We start from the raw sequence: 12,611 nt of genomic DNA, 5'->3' as shown, positions 1-12,611 counted from the left end.
TTATACTCTTGGGTTTTTTCGGTAAAGTCACGTAGGTAAAAATAAATAATAAAAAGAAAAATTATAGTTACAGTAAATCTAGCTGTGACGGTCCCACATGATGACGGAGACTTGTGTTGCCTCAGAAACATCGTGATTTATTATTTTTATTTCTATTTTTTTATTATTTTTTGTTATTTTTTTAACCTACGTGACTTTACCGAAAGCTTCAAATCTAGAATGTGTTGAACTTCTCTCTTTGTGTTGCTGTGTCTCCCTTCCCCACTGAGTGGTGGACGATCACCACGTCCAACTCATCCTCTCCGTGTGTAAATGTATCTGCCCGTGTGTCTCCATATCTCTCTCTCTCTCTGCCTCTCTCCATGTCTCTTCGTTCCAGCCTCTTCTACGTCTCTGCATATCTCCTCACTCAAACATTGAGATAGCTCTGTGGTCCATCTCAACCCTCCCCTACCCACTGCCCCCCATCCCTTCACAACTCCCTGTGCCCCCCCCCCCCCACGCCGCACCCCCACACAGATCTACTGGCGCTTCTGGAGAGCCCGCACGCCCCCTACCCTTCCACAGTGAGTCCTCAGTGCTGTTGAACTTGACATTGAGTTTTCTTTCGTTCAAACAATGTTTGTCTACGTCTTGTACGATTGGCGTCAAGTTGTCGCGAGGCGAAGACATGCCCCCATTCCAGAGGTCGCAACCGGGTACCCAATACCGGTACCCTACCCGATACCCGGCTACCCGTACCCAGCCCGGGTACGGGTACGGATAGCCGTTTGCGACCCTGGTGCGGCCGGGTACGGGTACGGGTAGGCCGTGAGTCACTGGTGAGTAGCCGTTTGTCACTCATTTCGGGTAGCGTACGGGTACGGGTAGAGTACGGATACCCGTACCCGGCCGGGTATGGGTACGGGTACCCATTTGCGACCCTGGTGCGGCCGGGTACGGGTAAGGAATCAAAACCGGTTTGCGACCTCTGCCCCATTCTGAACTTCGTCAGAAAGCAGCGCATCACCCCGCACGAGAGAGATGCGACTCTCCCGTGCGTATTTATAATCTGGTGGGCGCCCGTGGGGATCGAGCGTCTCTTTGTCGAGAGAACCCAGCGCAGACCGAACAACAGTGAATCACAAGCAGCTGCACAAACAAGTACGATCTCTTGCACAACGCTAGCAGCGGGTGGGGCCATCGACTCGCTGCTCTAGAGAACCCAGCTTCACCACTCTGTCGATTCAACTCGCCTGTCGCCGACCGCGTCCTCTCGTCTCTCCCTGACCCTGTCCTCTCTCTCCTCTCTCCCTGCTCGCACAAGCGCAGTGAAGCACAAGCAGAAGCTGGTAAGCAGCGTGCAGCACCACGGCCCGAACGCGGCCTGTACCGGCAGCGCCAACCTCCGCTCCCGCCGCGGTGTTGGCAAGCCCTCATCAGGCATGCAGTGGATTGGCAAAGGGATGATGATGAGGGTGGTGATGATCAGGGATTCATTTCTCTCCATATTTTCCGTGTCTCTTGTCGTCTGAAGTCGGCTGCACGTGTCGAGTGGGTACAGCCATAGCGAGACGTCAACTGAACGTGGTGTGCCGGGTGCTGCATCTTAATTTTTTTTCTGGGGATGGCAACCTGTGTGTGTTGCGTTCCCACGCGTAACCCCCCCCCACCCACCCAACCCCCTCGCTCGCCCCCGTCACCGCGGCCGACAGCTCGAGGGACAGCTGGCCTACGACGTGGTGCCGTCCATGCGGCCCGTGGTGTTCGTGGGGCCGTCGCTCAAGGGCTACCAGGTGGGTTGTTGGTCCGCCGTCCATAGGAGCGACCTCTGTGACGCGGGCGGTGACGCAGGCGGTGACGTGGCCAGTGACGCGGGTCGAGTCCGAGATGGGGGGGGGGATAGACGTCGACGCGGGTTTCTTACCCGCGGCGTTCGTTTGGAAGGGGAAATGATGCTTCCGCGGGAATTTGGCAACGTACTGATGTGCACACCAGAGGGTGTACAGGTGTGTGCACACGTGTGTGCGTACAAATGTGTGTGCGTAAAGGTAGGCGTGCTAGCGTGAGCACAAGGGGTGCCTTGCCCCCCCCCCCCCTTTAGTGGCCAAAGCTACAAGTTGGGGGCTGCCTTGAAAACCACCACACAGTAAAGAAAACGCTTATTTAAAACGCGGTTTAAAAAATGTTTGACGAAAAATCTTAAATTTACGCCCCACGTTTTATATTAATGTAGTCAGCAGTAACGTGATCCAAAAACGTTTCTACGGAGCCGTAGTGGCCGCATTATGCGAAGACGGAGCGCCCCATGCAGCGTTAAATGTTCGAGACTGTGAGCGTCACGATGATGCGATTCGGAGAGAGGAGCCGCGATATACAATTCCCTCTGGGCGTGACCGTGCGAAACAAATCAAATAACGGAGCCCCATCTTGACCAATCGCCGCACCACCGTGACTTGATATTGTCGCCTCGAGATGCGACCACTGGAGCAAGCAGAGCAGCGGTCGCGTCTGAGATGGGGACAAACGTCGAGGCGAGTTTCTTCCTGTGGTCATTTAGAAGGGAATTCGACTCTCGCGGGAATTATGCTACAGTACTGATGTGCATGCCAGTGCGTGTACAGGTATGGGTGCAGGTGTGCGTACATGTGGGTGTACAGATGTTTTTTTACAGACGTACGTACAGGTGTGTTTACATTTGTGCATACAGGTGTACGTGCATGTGTGTTTACGAGTAAATGGGCGAGTTCGAATTTGTCTCTCCGTGCAGGTGACGGATATGATGCAGAAAGCACTCTTCGACTTCCTAAAGCGCAGGTTTGATGGAAGGTCAGCTCCACTCGTCTGTGCGACGCTGTTACATCCACTGATGTAGTTTTGTAAATTGAATTGTAGGAAAGTGTAGGGAAAAAAACGAGAACCCCAGCTCTTATCTTGTGGCTACACTCCGCGGCTGTGCGTCGCGGGCTGCCGACGTGAGTTGCAAACCTAATTAAGGAGATTATTATATAAGCAACAACAAAATAACAACTGTAATATGTGTATAGCATCTGCATGGCACTTTACATTCGGCTAGATTGGGGGAGTGGGGTCAGGGCAGCGAAACACGTGGGGGAGATGAGACACGAACAACACCAAAAACAAAGATCCGCCTATAAAGGCCGGCGCGGCAACACACGGACGTGGGGTGGCCAACACCACACCCGGCCGCCTTTGTCTCCCCACTGCTGATGTTTACACCCAACGCAACCAAGGCTGAGTCACCCTCGGAGAGGCTCAGATAATCATCACTGGTGTTGGTAGCCGTGAGCGGGAATCGAACTCGTAGCGTAGCGTGCCAACAACTACACTACCGCTACCCCGCCCCACACGCATGCAGAAACTTGCACCTCCAGCTGTGATGCGTGCGTGCGCCTCTGCTTGTGCCGCCGCTGGCAGGATCAACATCACGCGCGTGACCGCCGACATCTCCCTGGCGAAGCGCTCGGTGTTGAGCACCCCGAACAAGCACGCCATGCTGGTGGAGCGCTCCAACGCCAAGCCGGGCACGGGGGTGGCGCTCCAACGTAAGAGTGTGGCTGTAGCCGACTACAAGCCTTGGTCCACCCCCCCTCCCCCGGACCTGATCAGTGGATCAATCCAAACATGATTTTCGTAGAGCGCCTTTCACGATCCAATTGTCACAGAGAGCTTCGGCGGATGGACGCTTTAAAAAAAAAAAACGTACCTAACATTACTCTTTGGTTTTCGGTAAAGTCACGTATAAAGATAAAATAATAAATTAAATACTAGCATACGACGTTTCGATTGCAACACAAGCAATCATCATCAGGTATAAATGAAATATAAACACAAATCTAGTATACTTAGAAATGTAATGTAATACAACAGAGAGTCGGATAACATAACAGTCAACACCCTACCTGGTTGATTACATTACGTCAAAAGCAATTAATATTTTACACAGAGCCATAGTTCGTCTTAAAACAACAACAACAACAACCGATTATCAACCCCACTCCCCGACCGTCAAATAATGGTGTCAAGTTCACAGACAGATCGACCCAGAGGAACTTGTGTCAGACCGAAGAGATGGGTCTTCAGCAACCGTTTAAATGTCCACAGACTACATGAGCAGCTTCCCTTATGGCAATCGGGAGGTCGTTCCACAGCCTTGGAGCCACACAATGTATTGAGCACCCTTCCAATTTAACGCATCTACTACAATTTTTTGACTAGTTATATTTTACCAGGTAAGGACCATTGAGCTATATAGCTCGTTTTCAGAAGTGACCTGGCTAACACAACTGACAGTTCGACGAAGTGGCTTATCACGTGGAAATGTATAGCAGCCAAATACTTAAACACGTGCTTCAAAATGTGGAGGGAAATACCGGAGGACCCGGCGGAAAACATCACGTGACCACAGGGAGGAACGCGCACACTCCAAATATACTGCAGCAGCTGTCAGGTTCGAGATCGAACCCACGACCTCCTCTATACCAGGCGAGGTAGTTAACATCTCCTAGCCACCGCGGCGTCCCGCAAGACGGCTCTGAGTTCTGAATTATGATCAGAGACATAAACAGCAGCTGTGTCACCTTGCTCCCATTGAACACGCGGAGTGGTGCTGCTTTAACTTCAACACGGCCGTCAATAATACCGTGGCCTTACCAGGACAAGTAATGAATACTAATTTTTAGAGGCGATGTTTGTGATAACTTCTGTGTGTGTGCGTGCGTGTGTGTGTGACCGTGTCGTGCCGCTGGCTGTCTGCGGCTGCGTCACATCAGATGTGCTGGGTAAGTCCCACCGTGAAACACTCTCGCGTCTGTGTGAGTGGGAGGAAGTGTGGGGAGCGGCAGGTAGCGGTTAGTTGACTGCGCTACAAACCCGACAACCCGCTACATTGGTGCGGACACACCCCACATGCCCCCCCCCACCACCGCTTCCTGCCCCCCCCCCACTTTTCCCGATCGTCTTCTTGGTGGAACCTCAGCATCGAATCTTCGAGCCAGAGGTCGCAATCAGGTACCCGATACCCGTACCCTACCCGATACCCGGCTACCCGTACCCGGCCGGGTACGGGTACCCGTTTGCGACCCTGGTGTGGCCGGGTACGGGTAGGCCGTGAGTCACTGGTGAGTCACCGTTTGTCACTCATTTCCCAACGTCTTGTCTCTTCTCACAATTCAAGTTCCTAGAATCAAACCACCCACGCCTGCAACATGGCTTCATCCCAGAGGTCGCAATCGGGTACCCGATACCCGTACCGTACCTGTTACCCGGCCGGGTATCGGGTAGGGTACGGGTAACCCGATACCCGTACCCTACCTGTACCCGGCCGGGTACGGGTACCCGTTTGCGACCCTGCTGCGGCCGGGTACGGGTAAGGAATCAAAACCCGTTTGCGACCTCTGCTTCGAGCTGACATACTTTGTGACGACACTGCCCCGCCCACCATCCTCTCCGCGCTCCCCCCACCCACCTACCCACCCGCGCGTTGGCACCGCAGCCGAGGTGCAGGGCGAGGTGGAGCGAATCTTCGAGCTGGCGCGCACCCTGCAGCTCGTGGTGCTGGACGCGGACACCATCAACCACCCCACGCAGCTGGCGCACACCAACATTGCGCCCATCATCGTCTACATCAAGATCTCCTCCCCGATGGTGACGCCGCCACGGATTCACTTCGCGGTCCTTGTGGTTCCAGAAGTGGCTGAATGCACAGGGGTAGGGGGAGGGGTTGGCAAGTGGTGGCTCAGAGGCAGAGGCGTCCCTCGGGTACACGGCGAGTCGGGGTCGACCGCCCCGTGCCCCGCGCTTTGAGGGGCCCCGTTCTTCGAGGTCACGGTGTCAGATGTAATACTCCCGGTTTAGTTGGAAGGCGTCGGTGGGCCCCAGACAGTGTGAGTTACCACAGCACCCGCACCCCTCCTTTGGCCGGCCCTGCCCAGAGGTCAAAGGGCAGAGCTCTGAGCAGGCACCGCTGAAATCCTGGGTTTTAATTCAGGTTTCGGCCGCCAATGACTGCACATTAAACCATGGCGTTCGATTGGGTTCCGTAGTTCATTTGAATGAAGTCCAGATCTCAGAATTGTAAAAATCGGTCTGACTGTCATGCGATGCGCGTGGCTCTCGGTGGCAAAGCAGCGGGGAAGCTTCTGCCCCTGACTGTGTGCGGACCAGAGGTCATTCGAAGGGATTTCAGAAGTGGCTCCGTAAGATCCGCGAGACATCTCAACGGTGCACCGTCCCATGACACGATGGCGTAAATGAAACAATTTTGTTACTCAACTGACACATTTTTTTTTATTCTTTGGGTCTTTCAGTAAAGTCACGTAGATGATGACGACCGCCTGTGTTGTGATCGAAACGTCGTAGTTTTTTGTTATTTTGTTACTTTCTTTCTACCTATCTACGTGACTTTCCCGAAAGACCCAAAGAATATGAATCCCTGCAGTCACGAAAGCTTTAAGTCAAGATTTGACACGTTTGTTGATTGTCAATATAATTAAATTCACCATGGTTACAGCTCGTAAAAATGTATAATACAGAAGCGTCTAAAATCAGAAAAGCAGTGTTATTGGTAAGTCAAAAATATTTAATTCTAGTACCCGACGAATGTGCCAAGGTGGCCAGATGTTAAATACGCCTGCTGCATATTTGGAGTTTGCTTGTCTCTCTCCCCGTGGTGGCGTGGATTTTCTCCAGGTTTAGAAACTTTCGCTCAGAGTATTTGGCTAATATAAATTCCCATATGACAAGCCACTTCGTAGAGTTATCATTTGTGGCCAGGTCACTTCTGAAAAAGAACTACATGGCTCAATGGACCTTACCCAGAACAATAAAAAAAATAGTTTAAAAGTTGTTTTTAGTTTTATGCGGCTGAGAGGTTTGCAGCGTCGGATCAATATTGCTGGCAGGTCAGTTAATAAAGTGGCCGGCAGGCGTCATGCGGCCGCGAGCCGTGTCAGAGCAGCGGCTGCAGGAAGGGCCGCTGCAAGGGGCTGCGTGAACCCATCTGTGTGGACCGCAGGTTCTCACGAGGCTCATCAAGGCGCAAGGGAAGTCGCAGAGGAAACACCTGGCCGTGCAGCTCGTGGCCGCAGAGAAGCTGTCCCAGTGTCCGACAGTGAGCGCACGTCATGGGCGTAGCGTGCATCACACAGCAGACGCCATCACACACCCACACAGCACACGCCATCACACAGCACACACCATCACACACCCACACAGCACACACCATCACACATCATCACAGACCCACACAGCACACACCATCACACACCATCACACACACACACCATCACACACCATCACACACCCACACAGCACACACACACACAGCACACACCATCACACACCATCACACACCACCACACAGCACACACCATCACACACCCACACAGCACACACACAGCACACATCATCACACACCAACACACGCACCCACGTAGCATACGTCCATATAGCTCACTCCAACACAGCACCCCCACGTAGACAGCATACACCAAGCCCAGCATCCGTCACATCGCGCACGCCCCACGAACGATTCGAGTCGTTCCTGCAACTCCTCTAACGGGAACACCCATCGCCGCCGCCGCTTGCTTCCACAGAGCACGTTCGACGTGGTGCTCGATCAGAACCAGCTGAGCGAGGCGAGCGAGCACTTGGCCGAGTTCCTCGAGTCCTACTGGAGGGCTACTCACCCCGAGAGCCTCTTCCGCAGCGTCCCCATGCCGATCTCGCTCTCCTCGGCCTGCCCAGACACCTCGCTACAAGCAGCCGCACTCAAGGTTCCCCGTTCGCGGCGGTTGCCACGTGTCCGAGTTTCACCTGTTAACTCACTCGGCTGGTTATACGCAGGAGGTCGTGGGTTCGACACCGAGCCTGACGCCCGCTGTATATTTGGAGTTTGCGTGCTTTTGTCCTGTCCCTGTGGTCGTGTGGATTTTTCTTCTTTGAGGCCAGGTCGCTTCTGAAAAAATAGCTATGTAGATAATTGGGCCTAACAAGATAAATACATACACATTTCGATGTAAAGCTTTCGTGACTGCAGGGATTCATCTTCTTGGTTCTTTGGGTAAAGTCACGTAGAATGTAAATAATAAAATAATAAAAATAAAACATAATAAATTAATTCTCACGACATTTCGGCCACAACGCAAGTAGCCGTCCTCAGGTGGAGAACAGGTCTGTCGAGGAGACAGACCTGAGGGCGGCTGCTTGCGTTGTGGCCGAAACGTCGTGAGAATTATTTTATTTTGTTTTATTTTTTTTATTTTATTATTTACATTCTACGTGACTTTACCGAAAGAACCAAGAAGATCGTCACACCTCCTAAACTAAACTCGTTTATTTGACCAGGTCATGTCCACTGAGCTGTATAGCTCTTTTTCAGAAGCGACATGGCCACAAATGACAGCTCAACGAAGCGGCTTATCACGTGGACATTTCTAGCAGCACCCAACTACTGTCTGAACGCGTAATGATTCTAAATGTGGAGGTATGAAGCGCAGCACCCGGAGAAAAATCCACGCGACCACGTGGAAGAGAGAGAGAGCACACGCAACCCAGACAGTCCGGGAATTGGCTTCTGTGTCTGGCTGGAAGCAGCAGCAGTTGATTCGTAGCGAGATCTAGCACCGCCCGTCTTGTGTTGGACAACATAATTACATGACTCGGCAGAGGTTTGGTGGGACGAGGCTGAGTGGGAAGTATGTCCGGGTTTAATCTGTGGCAGCCCTAGTCCCCAGTTGCTGAAGCGTGGGCCCCGGAATGTCCAAATGCGCCGAGTGACCAGCAACAAACGGCACTATTGAAGGTGCAATAGATGAGAGTCAGTATACGTTTCTAGAATTGAGCGAGGTGTTTCGGACATTAAAAGAGAGAGACCGTCGGAGGGAATGTGGGTGGTCTCCCCAAATTCGGGCCCCCCTCTGTCTTGGGTAGCCAACTCCTTAAAGGAACAGAAAGTCGACAAACGTGTCTCACGTCGCGAGATGTCACGACACGAGATAGGCCTTCGACAAGGTAGGAGAGTAAGTGAAGGGGAGGGAAGTCAGATGAGAGGGGAGAGATAGGAGAGTGCGTGGAGGGGAGTAGAGTGAGATGAGATGGGAGAGGTAGGAGAGTGTGTGGAGTAGAGTGAGATGAGAGGTGAGAGGTAGGAGAGTGCGTGAAGGGGAGGAGAGTGAGATGAGACGGGAGGGGCAGGAGATTGCGTGGAGGGGAGTAGAGTGAGATGAGAGGGGAGAGATAGGGGAGTGCGTAGAGGGGAGTAGAGTTAGATAAAAGGGGAGAGGTAGGAGAGTGCGTGGAGGGGAGTAGAGTGCGATGAGAGGGGAGAGGTAGGAGAGTGCGTGGAGGGGAGTAGAGTGAGATGAGAGGGGAGAGGCAGGAGAGTGTGTGGAGGAGAGTAGAGTGAGATGAGATGGGAGAGGCAGGAGAGTGCGTGGAAGGGAGTCGAGCGTGCTGAGAAATGAGTCAGTAGCGAGTCGATTTTCAACCTCTTTCCACTGTGTGGCGCTGTTCAGTAAAAAAAAATCACTTCACACGTAAACACGCAACGTTAACCTCACGAGCAAACCCCGTAATTAAAACATTTTAACGAGTACAAAGAGATTTCTCTCAACACGAATACAAACGTAGCGTCGCGTTCTCTTGTGTCTGGCGCACCGCTCGGTCCGCTCCCCACGTGACTCGTGCAGCTGCTGCTGCCCGTGGGCTTTGCGGTGCAGCTGGCGGACTCGAATGTTCGCGTTCTCTCCGTGACGTTACTCCGTATTTGTCTAGATGAAGGCACTTAGTTTGTAATTCGTAAACGTGAAGTCACGTAGAAGGGAAATAATACAATAATAAGAATAAAACATAATAAAAATACAATTCTCACAAATTATTGTATTACTTTATTATTTCCCTTCTACGTAACTTTACCGAAAGAACCAAGAAGATGAATCCCTGCGGTCACGAAAGCTTTAAATCGAAATTCATAAATGTGTTTATATATAATAATGTTACAGCCGCCCTGTGTCAAATCCACTATTGAAGGTCTCATCTTACGCCGTGGCGATCATGTGCGGCGGGGGGGGGGGGTGTTTAGCCATACTTCACCACGCTGGTCAGTGCGGGTTGGTGAACTGGATGTAGTTCCCAGAGCTAGTTCAAATATAACTCTTCTTCTTTAGTGCTGCCTAACGGCGTGTGCGACTTCACGATGATATTGGTCCCGGTCTAGCACGGCGTGTAGAGTTTGTGCTGTTGTTAATTGTAGCCATGTTTTGATGTTACTGAGCCATGTCGTTTTTGGCCGTCCTGGTCGTTTTTTCCCTTCGATTTTTCCTTCCAGGATTTGCTTTAATAGCTGGTATTTGTGGTCGTTTCGGGCAATGTGGCCTAGGTAGTAACACTTCCTGCTAATGATGGTCTTCAGCAGTTGCCTGTCAGTGCCCATATCTTGCAGAACTTGTGTGTTGGTGGTTTTGGCTGTCCATGGGATTTTCAGCATTCTTCGATACAGCCACATCTCGAAAGCTTCGAGCCCTTTTGTTTGAGAAACCCAAATATCTGGAAAACAAACACCGATCGCTGCCCCCCCCCCCCCCCCCCTGTATCCTCCTCTGGCAGGCGCTTATCTTCTCTCGAACCGCCACGAATTCGGTGGAGGAGACCTGCATGGAGGAGGGCGAGAGCGGGAAGGGGGCCCACGAGGAGACCCCCCCACCCGCTCAGGCGCCCGCGGACGACGACGCCGGAGGTGGCGGGGACCCCCCCGAGCCGAACCCCTCGGACGAGCCGGGATCAGCGGGCGGCGAGGAGAGCGAGGAGGCCAAGGGCAAGGTGGAGGGGGCCGAGGAGTCTCAGGGAAAGGCGGCGAATGACGCAGAAGAGCAGAATCAGAATCAGCAGCAGCAGGATTCACAGGGGCGGCAGGAGGAGGAGGAGGCGAAGCAGCCACAGCCGCAGCAGCAGAAGAGAAAGAAGAAATTGACACGTGCACAGTCGGGATCGGTGGATGAGGCTCAGGCGACAGAAGGGAAGAGCCGAATCAGACGCAACGGGGACTGTGGCCAGCAACAGCAGCAGCAACAGCAGCAGCAACAGCAGCAGCAGCAACAGCAGCAGCAGCAACAGCAGCAGCAGCAACAGCAGCAAGGTCAAGGCGACGCCTAGACGCAGAGGATAGAGGCGGAGGACTGGTTTCGAGATCGCGTTGGAGTCGAGTGGAGAGGGCTTGGGCGCTGCTGACAAGGACAGAGGCCTGCGGTAGTGTTGGCGGGGTCACGGAGGTGGCCGGGTGGCTCAGCGGGTTCGTCATCGCCGTGGCGAAGTGCTGTGTCCGGCACCATCGAGTGTCCCGAGGATAGACGGATTTGGGGGGGGGGGGGGAGTTTTTTTTTGCCACCGGTGATTCAACTGCGTTCGCGAGCGTAGTAGCGGTGAGCTTGATGGTCAAGTTCAAGTTCGTTTCAAGTTCATTTATTCAAGTTCATTTATTAGGTATAGCCCTGTGAGCCATTCGGCTCTTGAATCGGGTGCAACCGCAACAAACAAAAAACATGAACAAAAAACATCTTAAAGTGAATATGTGACTAAGTGCAAACAGAAAATCCAAGAAAAGACAGCAAAATATTGCAGAAAAAAACACCGTACACCAACGCTGTGGTCGACAGCCCCTTATCGCCAATGATGGCTTCACAGACCCCATCGTCTGGAATTATCGTTTCACTTGATGTTTAGGCAGTGTGGCTCATGCTGACCCAACCTGGCCAGTATTTCACTACTCCCCCCCACCCCACCCCGCTCCAGATGTCAAGGTTGGCTCGATTCGTGGGATACAAGGAGTTACTGCTTTTATGGTAGTTTGTACAATTTTTTTGGATTATAGTTTGAAGCATGGGTTCAGTGGTGCATGTTCTACTCCGGTAGGTGTGTGTGTGGCCAGATGTGTACAACTGCATTTGACACCGGACACAAGTTCGGAGTGCGTCTTACTTTCCAGAGCGTCTTACGTGAATCCGGAGAATGCGGTTGAATCTCTCAGTGTTTGTTTCCAGCCTCCACGACACTTTTGTCTGGCTGCTGAACCAAGCAAGGGCCTTGGGATTCATCTACCGAAGGCAGAGCCGGCCCAGCCACTAAGCGACCCTTGCAATTGCAAAGGGCCCCGTGGCCAGCAGAGGGCCCCCTAGAGTCACTGCTAGCGAGTGGGTGAAAAAAATCATACATCAAAGGGGCCTCCAACCAAATTTTGCTTAGGGCCCCCAAAGGTCTAGGGCCGGCTCTGACCGAAGGTGTCTATAACCACGACCATGAAAGTTGCATCGATACATCGAGATAAACAACAAATAAAAATACGTGCATCGTCGAATCGTGAGAATGACCGACGCGTCATACGAATCGCACGCTAATGTTCCATCTAGGCCGATGTAGCTCATCTACGTGAAAAGAGAAACAATACACACGAGGGAGTGGAAACGAGATAAACAACAACATAATTGCGCCGTGGCGTATTGTTACGGGACTGTTGGAACGATAGCCAACGGGCGGGGTTAGTATTGAGCGACGGGCTCACATCAATGTGTACTGTCAATATTGCCGTCAGGGGCCGTCCATAGATGACGTCACGCACC

General features: G+C 52.4%; 1 pseudogene; it reads left to right on the top strand.

The window, feature by feature from the left end:
• Positions 1-312: 312 nt before the first annotated feature.
• On the top strand, positions 313-12,103 carry LOC133345248 (voltage-dependent L-type calcium channel subunit beta-1-like; annotated as a pseudogene).
• The last annotated feature ends 508 nt before the right edge of the window (positions 12,104-12,611 follow it).

The sequence above is a fragment of the Lethenteron reissneri genome, chromosome 21 (assembly GCF_015708825.2).
Source record: "Lethenteron reissneri isolate LAM-NWPU_2019-01 chromosome 21, ASM1570882v1, whole genome shotgun sequence".
Taxonomy (NCBI): domain Eukaryota; kingdom Metazoa; phylum Chordata; class Hyperoartia; order Petromyzontiformes; family Petromyzontidae; genus Lethenteron; species Lethenteron reissneri.
Note: the sequence above shows the minus strand (reverse complement) of the source record. Positions and strands in the feature narration are given on the sequence as shown.